The sequence below is a fragment of the Coregonus clupeaformis genome, chromosome 31, assembly GCF_020615455.1.
Source record: "Coregonus clupeaformis isolate EN_2021a chromosome 31, ASM2061545v1, whole genome shotgun sequence".
In the NCBI taxonomy this organism is placed as follows: Eukaryota; Metazoa; Chordata; class Actinopteri; order Salmoniformes; family Salmonidae; genus Coregonus; species Coregonus clupeaformis.
Window position 1 is genome coordinate 35,991,136 of NC_059222.1, and position 12,741 is coordinate 36,003,876.

Below are 12,741 nucleotides of genomic sequence, written 5' to 3' on the forward strand. Positions count from 1 at the left end.
GTGTCTGTGATTATGGCCAGGTGTGGCCTGATATCATTGGTTAATTCACAGATAAACAAAAAACATACAAAACATGTATATAAACTAGTGACCCGCAGTGTTGGGCATTATACCCTGATGAAGACAGCTTGTCTGTTGAAACGTTGGTTATTAGGTTATTACATTATTGCATCTGAGCTCCTAGAGTGTGTGCACACCCGTCGCTATGGGCCCGCCCCCAAAAATGCTTGTGCCCTAAGACTGAGGTCTGGCGACACTGTGTGTGGCTCTCCTTTTCTTTTTCAAACGACATCTACCAAAAGCATAATCCATTTCCCTGCATTGTCTGCTTCACGACAGTATATGACCCTTAAAGTAGCCTTTTAAAATAGCGACACCTGCTGACCGATTGATCATTCCCCCCTTGACACTTTCAAAACGCAATATCTGTGGAACAGGCATGAGTTTCTTGAATGAAATAAAAGTCGGCACTCTTACCCTTACAATACAAAAATAAAGATTTCCTTTTCAAAATATTACAGATTCCCTGGCATTAATAGTTAAACAGAAATAAACATTTACCATCACAGTCTATCACAATATATGAAGAATATTAAACTTGTATACGTTCACATGAACCGGGATCTCACAAAATGAAATGTTGTTACTAGTTGCAAATAAAAACAGTCCTTTGCACCATGAAGGTGGTAGACCTAAAGTTTTATTTGTTACAATCGCAAATAACATCTGCGCCATGCTTTGATAAAACGAATAGCGATCAAGCTAACATTATGTCAGTGCGAATTTCCCTGCATTATAGGGTCAATATCACCATAAGGTGCCTTTGAGACTTCCCCATTTCCCCCCCAAAAAGCTGAGATTTTCCATTGAACTTCATATTCATTGTATTAAGTATATGTTATGCTGTTAGAAATGCATATTGGTCAAGCTCCCACACTTTTTATAAATTAACTGCAAGCAGACAATTTACATGCAAACAGCTAAATATGTCCACCCTGTCATGGACAATTTCAAAGCAGAATAAATACATTGTAATTACATGGTGATTATAAAACGTACATTTTCAGAAAACTATATAGTCACTTTCTCAACAATATATTTTAGTTTATGGGAAAAGTATTTGGATAATAATGAAATTATGGCAAACTATTTGTTTCTCTATAAAATCTGCGAGAGTTGCACTTTCTTTTCTAAATAAAATCTAACAAAAAAGATATCTGGTCAAACTTTCAAACAATACTATTTGGCCCTCATTTGTTTATAAAGGAATCACACAAAATATTTTGCTAACTTGTGAAAATAATTTGTTTATTTTCATAGAACATGAAAATAACAGGGTGGACAGTGACATGACAGGGTGGACCCTGGGCATGACAGGGTGGACACGTTGTGAAATGTCATTGAATGGCCTCATAAATGCAAGGAACAATGCAAGAAAATGATGTAAAAAATGCCTTTTCCCATGTAGGGGGAAATTACAAGTTGAACAGACTGTTTTTGATCCACTCTACCTGCATGCAGCCACTGAATAAAGATGCCCAAAATGAGACATTAATGTGGCCTAGCGTTAAACTCTGTACATCATTCTGCACAGTGAAAGTCAAACATTCAACTGTAGAACAAGAAGAAAAACGTTTTTTAAGTGGAGAACAGTTGATTTGAAAAAACAGAATATTACAGAAAGATCACTTGGACGCATCTCCAAACAGTCTCTCCCTTTCTGCAGAGACATGGCTCAGTTCTGCAGTTGCTGTTCCACATACTTCCATGCAGACACTTCAATCTGTACAGAGCGCTTGTTCAGAGCCTGTGGTTCTGGTATTAGGCAAAGTATCTGCCAGTCATGGTACCAACAGATGTCGTCCCGAAGACTTGGCCATTTGAACTTGTTTATGCCATGGCATTGCATACACTTAACTTTCACACTGTGCCCTTCTGCATCCATGATGATACCTGGGTATGCTTCAATGTCATAATTAACGACGCACCACTCTCCAATGTGCTTTACCTTAATCATTTCTGGTCTCCTATGATTATCTGGTGTCTTTCCACATGCTGGGGACTTGTCAGATGAAACAGGAACATTAGCTAGAGTGACCTCTTGAAGGTTAAAGCAGGGGCAGTCAAAAACACCTTCCTCCCTTTTACACAGACATGAAATGTCTCTGTATTTCATTTGGCCGGGTGTCAGACTGATAGCTTGGTGGATTCTCATAGTGCCTTTTATGGCAGCTATTGCAGGTACCTCAGGCTTTGATTCAATATCCCTCTCTGGGATGAAGAACAGCTCGACAGATGTGTCCAGGCTTTTCAGCTTGTTATACAAGCTCTGGGCATCAGGAATGTCTCCTCCATGGGCTACAATCTGGTCTGCTGACCTCTTGAGGGCCCCACCCACACCGTCTGGTGCCCCCTTCCCATGATTAGCCTCAAAGAAATTCCACGTTATTTCTTTGAAGCCATACTTGTAGGGTTCCGTTGAGAGGTAGAAGAAATTTCCCTTTTGTCGATACTGCGTTGCAGGCCCATCGCTGAAAAAATGAAGTGTGCTGACTTGAGGGTGTCGTTCTCTCACTACCTTCAGAACTGGATCAAGGTGGGCCCAGATGGCCACAGGGTCGTGTCTTCTGGAGGGTGATATGGAGCAGAAGGTGTGTGGCGCTTGTTCACCAGTGGTGTAGAGCACTCCAGTGTGCAGACTGGGCTGCTTGTGTGAGCCTCCAAAATGCACAGATTGTATTTCTTCGCTGTACTTACATGAGTAATTTTCGCTAAAATCTATATGCAAGAGGGACTCATTGTGCTTCAGACTCCTCCTGAGCTCCCTGTAGGCATCAAACTGCCATTTAATGTTGAAGACATGGCTCCTAAAATGGAGAAGCCTCTCCTGGAAATCTGTGTTAAGCTCATACTCTGTTGTCGTTATCTCCCTTTTCACTGTTATTGTTGACACCTTCTCATCCTTCTTGATCTTCTCTGTCATCCACTGAGATAAACGAATGTTCTCTTCCCCAGGGGTTTTCAGCATCGGGTGACAAGTTAGGAGGCATTCACTGCACTCACCATAAGCACAGACCTTTGCTTTCGGGTCACACATGGTTGCTTCAGACATTTCCTCAATATTTCTTGAGGACAGTAACCCTTGGCTCTGCAAGGCATTGGCAATGAATTGCAAGTTCTCATGTTTTTTGCAGAGACATGTGTCACGGTCAGAGGAAGAAGGGGTTACCACCCAAAAGGGTCTGAGACGGCAAAAGGAGGTGTATGACATTTGGCAAATGTGCTCAGAGAGAAACCTCCTATGCAAGTTCTTCATTGTATCAGTAAGCAACCTCTTTTGCATTTTTTTCTTCAGCCGTGTGACTGTTTGTTTGCGGCCAGTTGTCATTCGACTAACATCATCTCGAAGAAAAAAGGATGTAACGTTCTTCCTAATCTCATTTCGACTGAAGCACCTCCTCCCACGGTAGGTCAGATCCACAGGATACTTTGCTCTCTTCTTAGAGTAGCCAAAAGCAGTCTGGGCATGCTTTTGGAGCTTATACTTCTTAAGAATGTTTCCACTGACCACTTTTGCTATCAGCTGCTTCTCTCGGTTTGTTTTTGCATGTTCATATTTTCTTCTAATATCTTCAATCAGGGATGTATGGAAAAGAAGAGCTCTTTTGATGGGTGAATTCACTTTTTGATGTGCCAACAAAGCATTGACTTTTGTACGTGGTGATTTGGACGCACTTTCTTTCTTGGCCCGATAGTACCTCTTCTTATATTTCTCAGTTTTACTTTTCTCTTTTGTGAGCTGTGCCTCTAATATTTCGATCTGTTTTTTCAGTTTTCTCTTCGAACTCCTTCGACTGCTTTCCCCTTGACGCCGTTGCCTGAAACACAAAATATTTGTACGGATTTTTTTTTGCAAGTTAGTTATCAATATGTCATTTTATGGGGACATAAACAGTTGATAATTGTCCTTCAAATAAATCTAAACTTTCTAATAAGTCTCATCAGCTAAACTTCCAATGATCTAACCTGGAGGGCCCTGGCTCATGCTGATTTTCAGGAGTTTCAGCAGGGGAGTTGGGTGGTGTCTCTGACTGTAGCAAAGCACTGGCCCTGTTTCTGGCTCTGGCTTGACTTTTTGCCTCTCTCCATTTCTTTCTTTTTGCCCTCTTCTCTCTCTCACTGAGCTCATTGACACCCTTCTTCTTTCCAGTCTCTCTGTCTTTTTTCCATTTGACCCTTTCTTTCTCAAGGTACTTTCTTCTTCTGTCTGGGTCAGCATCACGACGTTCCCGATATCTCCTTGCTATCTCAGCTCCTTTTGATCTCATTCCTTGAAAAAGACGATTCAAAATGTTCCCTTACACACTTTAATTGGCAGTCCCGGTAAACTAGGCTTGCATTATCAAACTAGGTTTGCTGATACCGATATCGCCAAAAAAAATGTCCATATTGTCCATTCTTACTATGTATAGCATGTACTGTTATAAAATGTGTGTAATAGCTGTTGTAATATGTGTAACATTATCAGTATGTGGCCTAAACTATGCACATGTCCTTCCTGTCATGAACCATGTCCACCCTGTCATGGAAGGCTTGCTGACAGGGTGGACAATGACAGGGTGGACATTTTTTGGCTAATGTTAGCATTTAATGAGCACATGGTGGACCTTCACTTAGCAACATACTACAGTTAGCAAGCTGACTGTGTACTGTTTTACAAATATATTTCAAAGTTCTGATAGGTTTTTCTATCAATTGATATTTCACTATGACAGAGTGGACATGTTAAGCTTGACAACATCCAACTACACACATAATATTATGAAAATTATGAAACATAAGTGTAAATACTTACTCTGCAACTAGACACTGCTTCAGCCTTCATTGAAGAAAGACAAAATGCTCGTAGTGATGTCACTGAAAACATCAGTGGGTTTCTTAAAGGGGCAGTTACCCCATAATGACAGGGTGGACAGCAATTTCAGGGACACATGCAAAATGTTCAATATGATTATGAAAATACAATATACATGAATAAAATTACTTGTTTTATCAAATAACTTAGTGGACAGTAAAACCATGTAAAACATTTTTGGATTTAGTATAATTTAACCACTTATTACACACACTGTAGTTAGCAGAGCAGTGTGTGGGACATGCCAAAATCACGTACATCCAATGAAATTTTTTTTATAAAATGAAGGAAACACTTTTTTAGAGACTTATCATTCTACTGATATGTGTGCAAATGTTTGGACACTTATAATAAGACCTCAGACTTTCATTATTCTGCTACATTTTCATGATGACTGAGTGAGTCTGATGAGGACACCAAAGGCACCTCATGGTGATATTGACTATTCCTTTTTCTTTCTTTTTTACTTTTTTTTTGGGGGGTAGATCAGCTTAATATTGCAGATAGATTGTAACTTCCATCAATGTAATTGTCTGCATCACTTCCAATCCCCCATGTTTTATATATATATATATATATATATATATATATATATATATATATATATATATATATACACATATATATACAGATATACACACACATATACATATATATACACACATATACAGTGGGGGAAAAAAGTATTTAGTCAGCCACCAATTGTGCAAGTTCTCCCACTTAAAAAGATGAGAGAGGCCTGTAATTTTCATCATAGGTACACGTCAACTATGACAGACAAATTGAGAAAAACAAATCCAGAAAATCACATTGTAGGATTTTTAATGAATTTATTTGCAAATTATGGTGGAAAATAAGTATTTGGTCACCTACAAACAAGCAAGATTTCTGGCTCTCACAGACCTGTAACTTCTTCTTTAAGAGGCTCCTCTGTCCTCCACTCGTTACCTGTATTAATGGCACCTGTTTGAACTTGTTATCAGTATAAAAGATACCTGTCCACAACCTCAAACAGTCACACTCCAAACTCCACTATGGCCAAGACCAAAGAGCTGTCAAAGGACACCAGAAACAAAATTGTAGACCTGCACCAGGCTGGGAAGACTGAATCTGCAATAGGTAAGCAGCTTGGTTTGAAGAAATCAACTGTGGGAGCAATTATTAGGAAATGGAAGACATACAAGACCACTGATAATCTCCCTCGATCTGGGGCTTCACGCAAGATCACAAGAACGGTGAGCAAAAAACCCAGAACCACATGGGGGGACCTAGTGAATGACCTGCAGAGAGCTGGGACCAAAGTAACAAAGCCTACCATCAGTAACACACTACGCCGCCAGGGACTCAAATCCTGCAGTGCCAGACGTGTCCCCCTGCTTAAGCCAGTACATGTCCAGGCCCGTCTGAAGTTTGCTAGAGTGCATTTGGATGATCCAGAAGAGGATTGGGAGAATGTCATATGGTCAGATGAAACCAAAATATAACTTCTTGGTAAAAACTCAACTCGTCGTGTTTGGAGGACAAAGAATGCTGAGTTGCATCCAAAGAACACCATACCTACTGTGAAGCATGGGGGTGGAAACATCATGCTTTGGGGCTGTTTTTCTGCAAAGGGACCAGGACGACTAATCCGTGTAAAGGAAAGAATGAATGGGGCCATGTATCGTGAGATTTTGAGTGAAAACCTCCTTCCATCAGCAAGGGCATTGAAGATGAAACGTGTCTGGGTCTTTCAGCATGACAATGATCCCAAACACACCGCCCGGGCAACGAAGGAGTGGCTTCGTAAGAAGCATTTCAAGGTCCTGGAGTGGCCTAGCCAGTCTCCAGATCTCAACCCCATAGAAAATCTTTGGAGGAGTTGAAAGTCCGTGTTGCCCAGCGACAGCCCCAAAACATCACTGCTCTAGAGGAGATCTGCATGGAGGAATGGGCCAAAATACCAGCAACAGTGTGTGAAAACCTTGTGAAGACTTACAGAAAACGTTTGACCTGTGTCATTGCCAACAAAGGGTATATAACAAAGTATTGAGAAACTTTTGTTATTGACCAAATACTTATTTTCCACCATAATTTGCAAATAAATTCATAAAAAATCCTACAATGTGATTTTCTGGAATTTTTTTTCTCATTTTGTCTGTCATAGTTGACGTGTACCTATGATGAAAATTACAGGCCTCTCTCATCTTTTTAAGTGGGAGAACTTGCACAATTGGTGGCTGACTAAATACTTTTTTCCCCACTGTACATATATATACATACACATACACATACATACACATACACATACACACACACATACATACACATACATATCCTTTAAAAATATATATATATTCCCCTTCATTACTTTCCAACCCTTTCCCCACTTGGAGTAAACTAGTGAACAACAATGCTTAGGCCTCTACTTCCAGCCCATACCCACTATCTACATTTTATGGACACAGTCAATTTTACAGTAATTACATTTTGTTTGTTTTTTCTCCTGAACTTCTTCTACTCTCAACCGCTACGATCATTTTCATGATGTCCATCCGGTTTGCTTCTATATGCCATATCTTTCTAACTGTGCTCCTTCACAAAAGCTCCCAACCTACAACCCATACACTTATTATGGACACAGCGTGCCTACATTATTAGTTATCTTGTTATTGTTTGTTGTTAGTTGTTATTAGTCCCATCCTTCAATTTCATTCAACACCTCCCATCTATCATTTAACACCATCCATATAGGATTTATATTTGCCATATATATTTCAACTGTACTGTGATGTCTTACAAAAGTTCTGAACATTTCTATTCTCATTGTTTCTACAGATTGTGAATTGAAAATAAACATTTTTGCTAATAGTATTATTATGTTATTGATCGATTGACTATGACTTTTCAGATCACCCAGTAGCGCTATCTGCAGGGTTAGCTCCAGGTAAATATTGCAATCCTTTAGCCATTCCTGGACCTGTGTCCAAAAACAGGCTACAAATGGACAGTACCAAAACAAATGATCTAATGATTCTGTCTCTTCGCAGCAAAATCTGCAGAGCTGGGAAGATTGTATCCCCCATATAAATAACATTCTATTGGTAGCAAGAATTTTATATAATAATTTAAATTGAAAGATTCTAAGTTTTGAATCCGGTGTCGTTTTGCGTATCAGTTCATAAACAATGTGCCATGGGATCGGTACGTCAAAAATCTCTTCCCAACTATTTTGCAATCTATATAGGACGGCTGTCAATCCTTTGGTCCTTAAATGAAACTGATATACCTTTTTATTTATCACAGTTTTCCTTAACCAATTATGTTCTTTAATGCAAGGCCGACAGACAAGTTCCTTACTTTGTCCTCCTTCCACTTTCCTCTTCCATTTTTGCGGTAAGGCTGCAATTATTTGGTTGTAATTTTGGGTAGAGCAGACATTTCCATGTGTTTTTGTTAGCTGCATGTGCGACATAACTCCACCAGTCCTACCGATGATATCATTTACAAAGATTATAACTTTTTTAAACATTTTGTCCAAAAAAAACGTTTTTTTTGTCAATTAGTATATTTGAGTTTAACCACAATATTTGTTGCATTATTTGTTCTGTCGTTTCTGGAGGATTAAATTGAAATTGCAACCAACTTTCTATGGCTTGTTTTAGAAATATTGATATCTGGGAGATGATTTCCTTTTCAAATAACTGAAAGTGAGTGGTTATAATCTGAATAAAGGGAAAAAGGCCATTCTTGAACATTGGGTGAGACAATCTTACTAATTTGCTAGAGAACCAGTTCGGATTTAAGTATAACTTTTGTATGACTGAAGCTTTTAGTGATAGGTCTAATGCTTTAATATTTAATAATTTTTGCTTCCAGTTTGCTTTATTTTTTATAATATATTACACTTGATCTTTCTTGAATAAGTTTCTCCATTTCTTTTTGTTTTTCCTCTAATTTATTCTGAGCCTCTATGTTACAGTTTTTATTGCCATCTATCTGTTCTGTTAGACTTTCTATTTCCTTTGTTAGTATAAACTCTTTTGACCTAAATTGCTTTTGTTTTCGAGATGAGTACTGAATTGCATGGCCTCTAAAGGCACATTTAAAGGTGTCCCATACAATAAGGGGATTTGCTGTACCTATGTTATGTCGGAAAAAGTCAGTTATAAATTCCTTTGTCCTAGTTAAAAATAAATTATCATCCAATAGGCTTTGATTACATTTCCAATATCCTCGCTCACGTGGAAATTCAGTAAGAGTAATGTATATGCCAATTATATGATGGTCCGACCGCATTCTGTCCCCTATCAACACTTTTTAAACTTTTGGTGCCAACGAGAATGAGATAAAAAAGAAGTCAAGACGACTAGCTTGATTCAGTCTCCGCCATGTATATCTCACTAGATCAGTATATTTAAGCCTCCATATATCTACTAGTTCTAATGTATCTATGACATTCACAATTTCCTTAAGAGCATGTGGGTGATTGTTTGTGGTGTGATTTCCTTTACGGTCCATTGAGCTATTTAAAACAGTATTATAATCCCCCAGCATAATAATATTGTCTTGAATTGCTTGCAGGGTTGATAATTTATTAAATATATATTCAAAGAAGTGTGGATCATCATTATTTGGTCCGTAAATGTTAATGAGCCATATCTGTTTTTTGTCCAATAACATATTTAAAATAATCCATCTACCTTGCGTATCTATTTGGACAATTTGCACATTCGGATCGAAATTACTATTAATTAATATCATCACCCCTTTTGAATTTCTTTACCCATGGGAGAAGTATATTTCGCTCCCCCATTCCTTTAAAAAAAAAAACTTAATGATTGAGTGTCCATATAGCTGTACCATGATATTTGCATTGCTACTAAGTATCCCTTCAATTGTTCTCCACTAATTCCCTCGCTAAGGCCCCTCCCCATCCCAAGTTGAGCCGTCATCCCAGTGATCGGCATTCCCACCCACATTCCTCCGGATCCCTAGGGCCCCAAGAGGCCAGGACCCATCCATCGAAAACAGCACACAGTGCCACGCACAAAACAGAAGCAGATTAACCACCAAAAGCATTTCCAATGCTGTCACCTCTATATATAACTATTAAAAAAGATATATCTATTAAAATATCTTGCATATCTTATTTTCCATCATTATCAATTAATATGCGTAATAATGTCAGCAGTTCATACGTAGGATTTTAACATATAACCCGGATTGCCATTGTATTATATTTAATTTATTGACAATCGATTATTATCCTAGCAAATAATTACCGTGGTCCATCCCATACCCCCCACACAACGGATGCCGGACAAACACACACGCACATACTCACATACTCCAACACACTCATCAAATCTCCTACACAATCCACCATCAAATCAGATACTCAACGGTTGTTATATCCCAGAGCCCAACTCAAGAAAGGACCTGATTTACGAGTGCACATGCAGTTACAGCTGATTGAGAAAGCATGCAAGATTGAGCAGAAATGGACAATGTCAGATTTGATTAATCTACTTAATCTATGTCATGTCCTAGGTGATGGAGATCAGATCCACCCTCTTCACCTGAGACACAAACACTCTGGTCCCCCGTTGTAACCATTTTCCCCAAGCATCTCCGTGCAGTCAGACCTTTGATTATTTTGTGCCACCTGGGCCACAATGATAAAACCCCCTCTCTGATTGTCCGAGTGTGACCCCCTCCCCATGGGTTACTGCAGCCAGTGTTGCTAGCACTGCCACTACCTGGGTGGGGGTACCCCACCGGAATCCCCACCGGCTAGGTAAAAGGTCGTCAAGGTTCTCATTAGCAGCTTTGAGAATTTTCTTGTATATTATGCTCTCCCATCAGGGGGCTCTGGCTTTGTAGGACCAACCCTGCCAGGCAGGCTCAGAATCTTGAGGGGGCAGTGCTGCTCAAGTAGGTCTCTGATCGCATTTATTTCTATGTTTAGGCTGCATACTCACAGCAGGTCCATAAAAGAGATGGGAACTTCTCTTTGGTGTATGGGTCACTCAGGTGGGTGTCCAGGATATAGGGTTGGGGATCTTTCCATCATGATTGGACAATAAAACATTAAATTAGATGTATTCTATATTTACAAAATGTATATCCCTCATCTACACAAAATCGAAAGCTCTCTCTCACTACCCCTGCTCATAGACATCCGAAAGCTCTAGGATATGCAACCATTTCCCCTCTCACTCAATTAACACTGCACCTTTCCAAACACAAAAATGCACACCACATGGTTGACAGCAGAGGAAATGGGCCGAGCATGCAAACGCACCCACTTCCCACCCTGCCACAAGGGGGAAAGGACGCCAGGGAGAACACAGGTCCAACCCCAACAACCGTCCGCCAAAACAACACTTCTCACACCTTGGAACCTCCCTTCTACATACTGCTGCCACATGCCCATAAGTTAGACACCTGTAATATCGTAATATATTCGCACATAAGCTCGTACAGGATAACTTATATATCCTAACTTCACTTCACTGTCAGGCAAAGACTCAACCTCAAAACTCAAAAGAACAGACAATGACTCTTCTGTTTCCCCACTCTCGCCACCCTGTTTGCTTCGCACCAAACGACGAGCATCACAAACACAGGAAATCTTCCCCTTCAGTTGGTCCACTTTTACATTTACTGCTACCCAAGTAACCACTCCTTTCAATTGCGCCCTTTTCTTGAGAGCGAAACAATTCACAATTCTTTACCCCATTTGTTTAACTCTGAGCGCCTTCTCCCTCTGCCCAACAGAAACACAAACAATTATCACTAGACCACTTCTGGTTACCCTCACCGATTCCACTATACCCAACGCTTTTTTCACCCATCTTGAAACCACAAATGGATCAGCCAAAAGGCAAGGGTCCACTTTTTCCAAGAACTTCACTCCTACTGTCACAGACTCATCTTTATCCTGACCCTCTGTGCAAGCCTCTGGCTCTGAGTACTTCACCACACCTTCCACCTCCGATATTTCACCCTCATTCACATCCATTTCTCCTCCTGTCTTCAGCTCACTTTGCTTACATTTCCTACCATTCTTCTTTACCAAACCTTCTCCCTTTTTCCCGACTCAAGCTCACAATCTTCCTCCCTCTCTCTCTTAGACCTCCTCTGCCTCTCTTTTTCCTTCCATTCCTCCTCCGTCATCCAAGTATCCGTCTCCTTATCCCACAGCTGTCTGTTAGACATCGTTTTTCCTCCACAGGACTACCGACACTCCGGACATCTCTCCGCCCTGCAAATGTCCTTCACTTTTGATTTGATGTTCTCGTCAGATCTTTCTGCGATTCCGTAAATTTGAAGATTCCATCTCCGACTGTACCAGTTAGTCTCGTTTACCTTTGACTCCATTTCAGAGAGTTTCTTCTCCTGCTTTGCAACCTGAGTTTTCAATGTTACGTGCTGCTGCTTCAGAGTATTTATTTCCTCAGCATTTAAATAAATAATAAGGCAAGACGAGCGTCTGCCACAGCGGACGCGTCATAATACTCATAAAAACAAGGAAATGGTTCCAATGGTTTTTCCGCCAACCATTTCTCTACATGGTAAATAAAAAAAACAATTCATATTAATTGTGTGTTTGGTGTAGGTATACCTTGGCATGACGTTTTGATAGCCATGTAATTCTCTCTTGGACAAGGTGAGTTTTATCATTATTTTCACCTCAATTTACTCTGAAAAATTAGACATAATTATTGATAAAAGTTATCTTGTCCGAGAGATATTTGCATGGTTATCATCAAAACTACCCCCCCCCCCCAAAAACGGGCCTCACAATGGGCCTCAGGATCTCATCACTATTTTTGTGCATT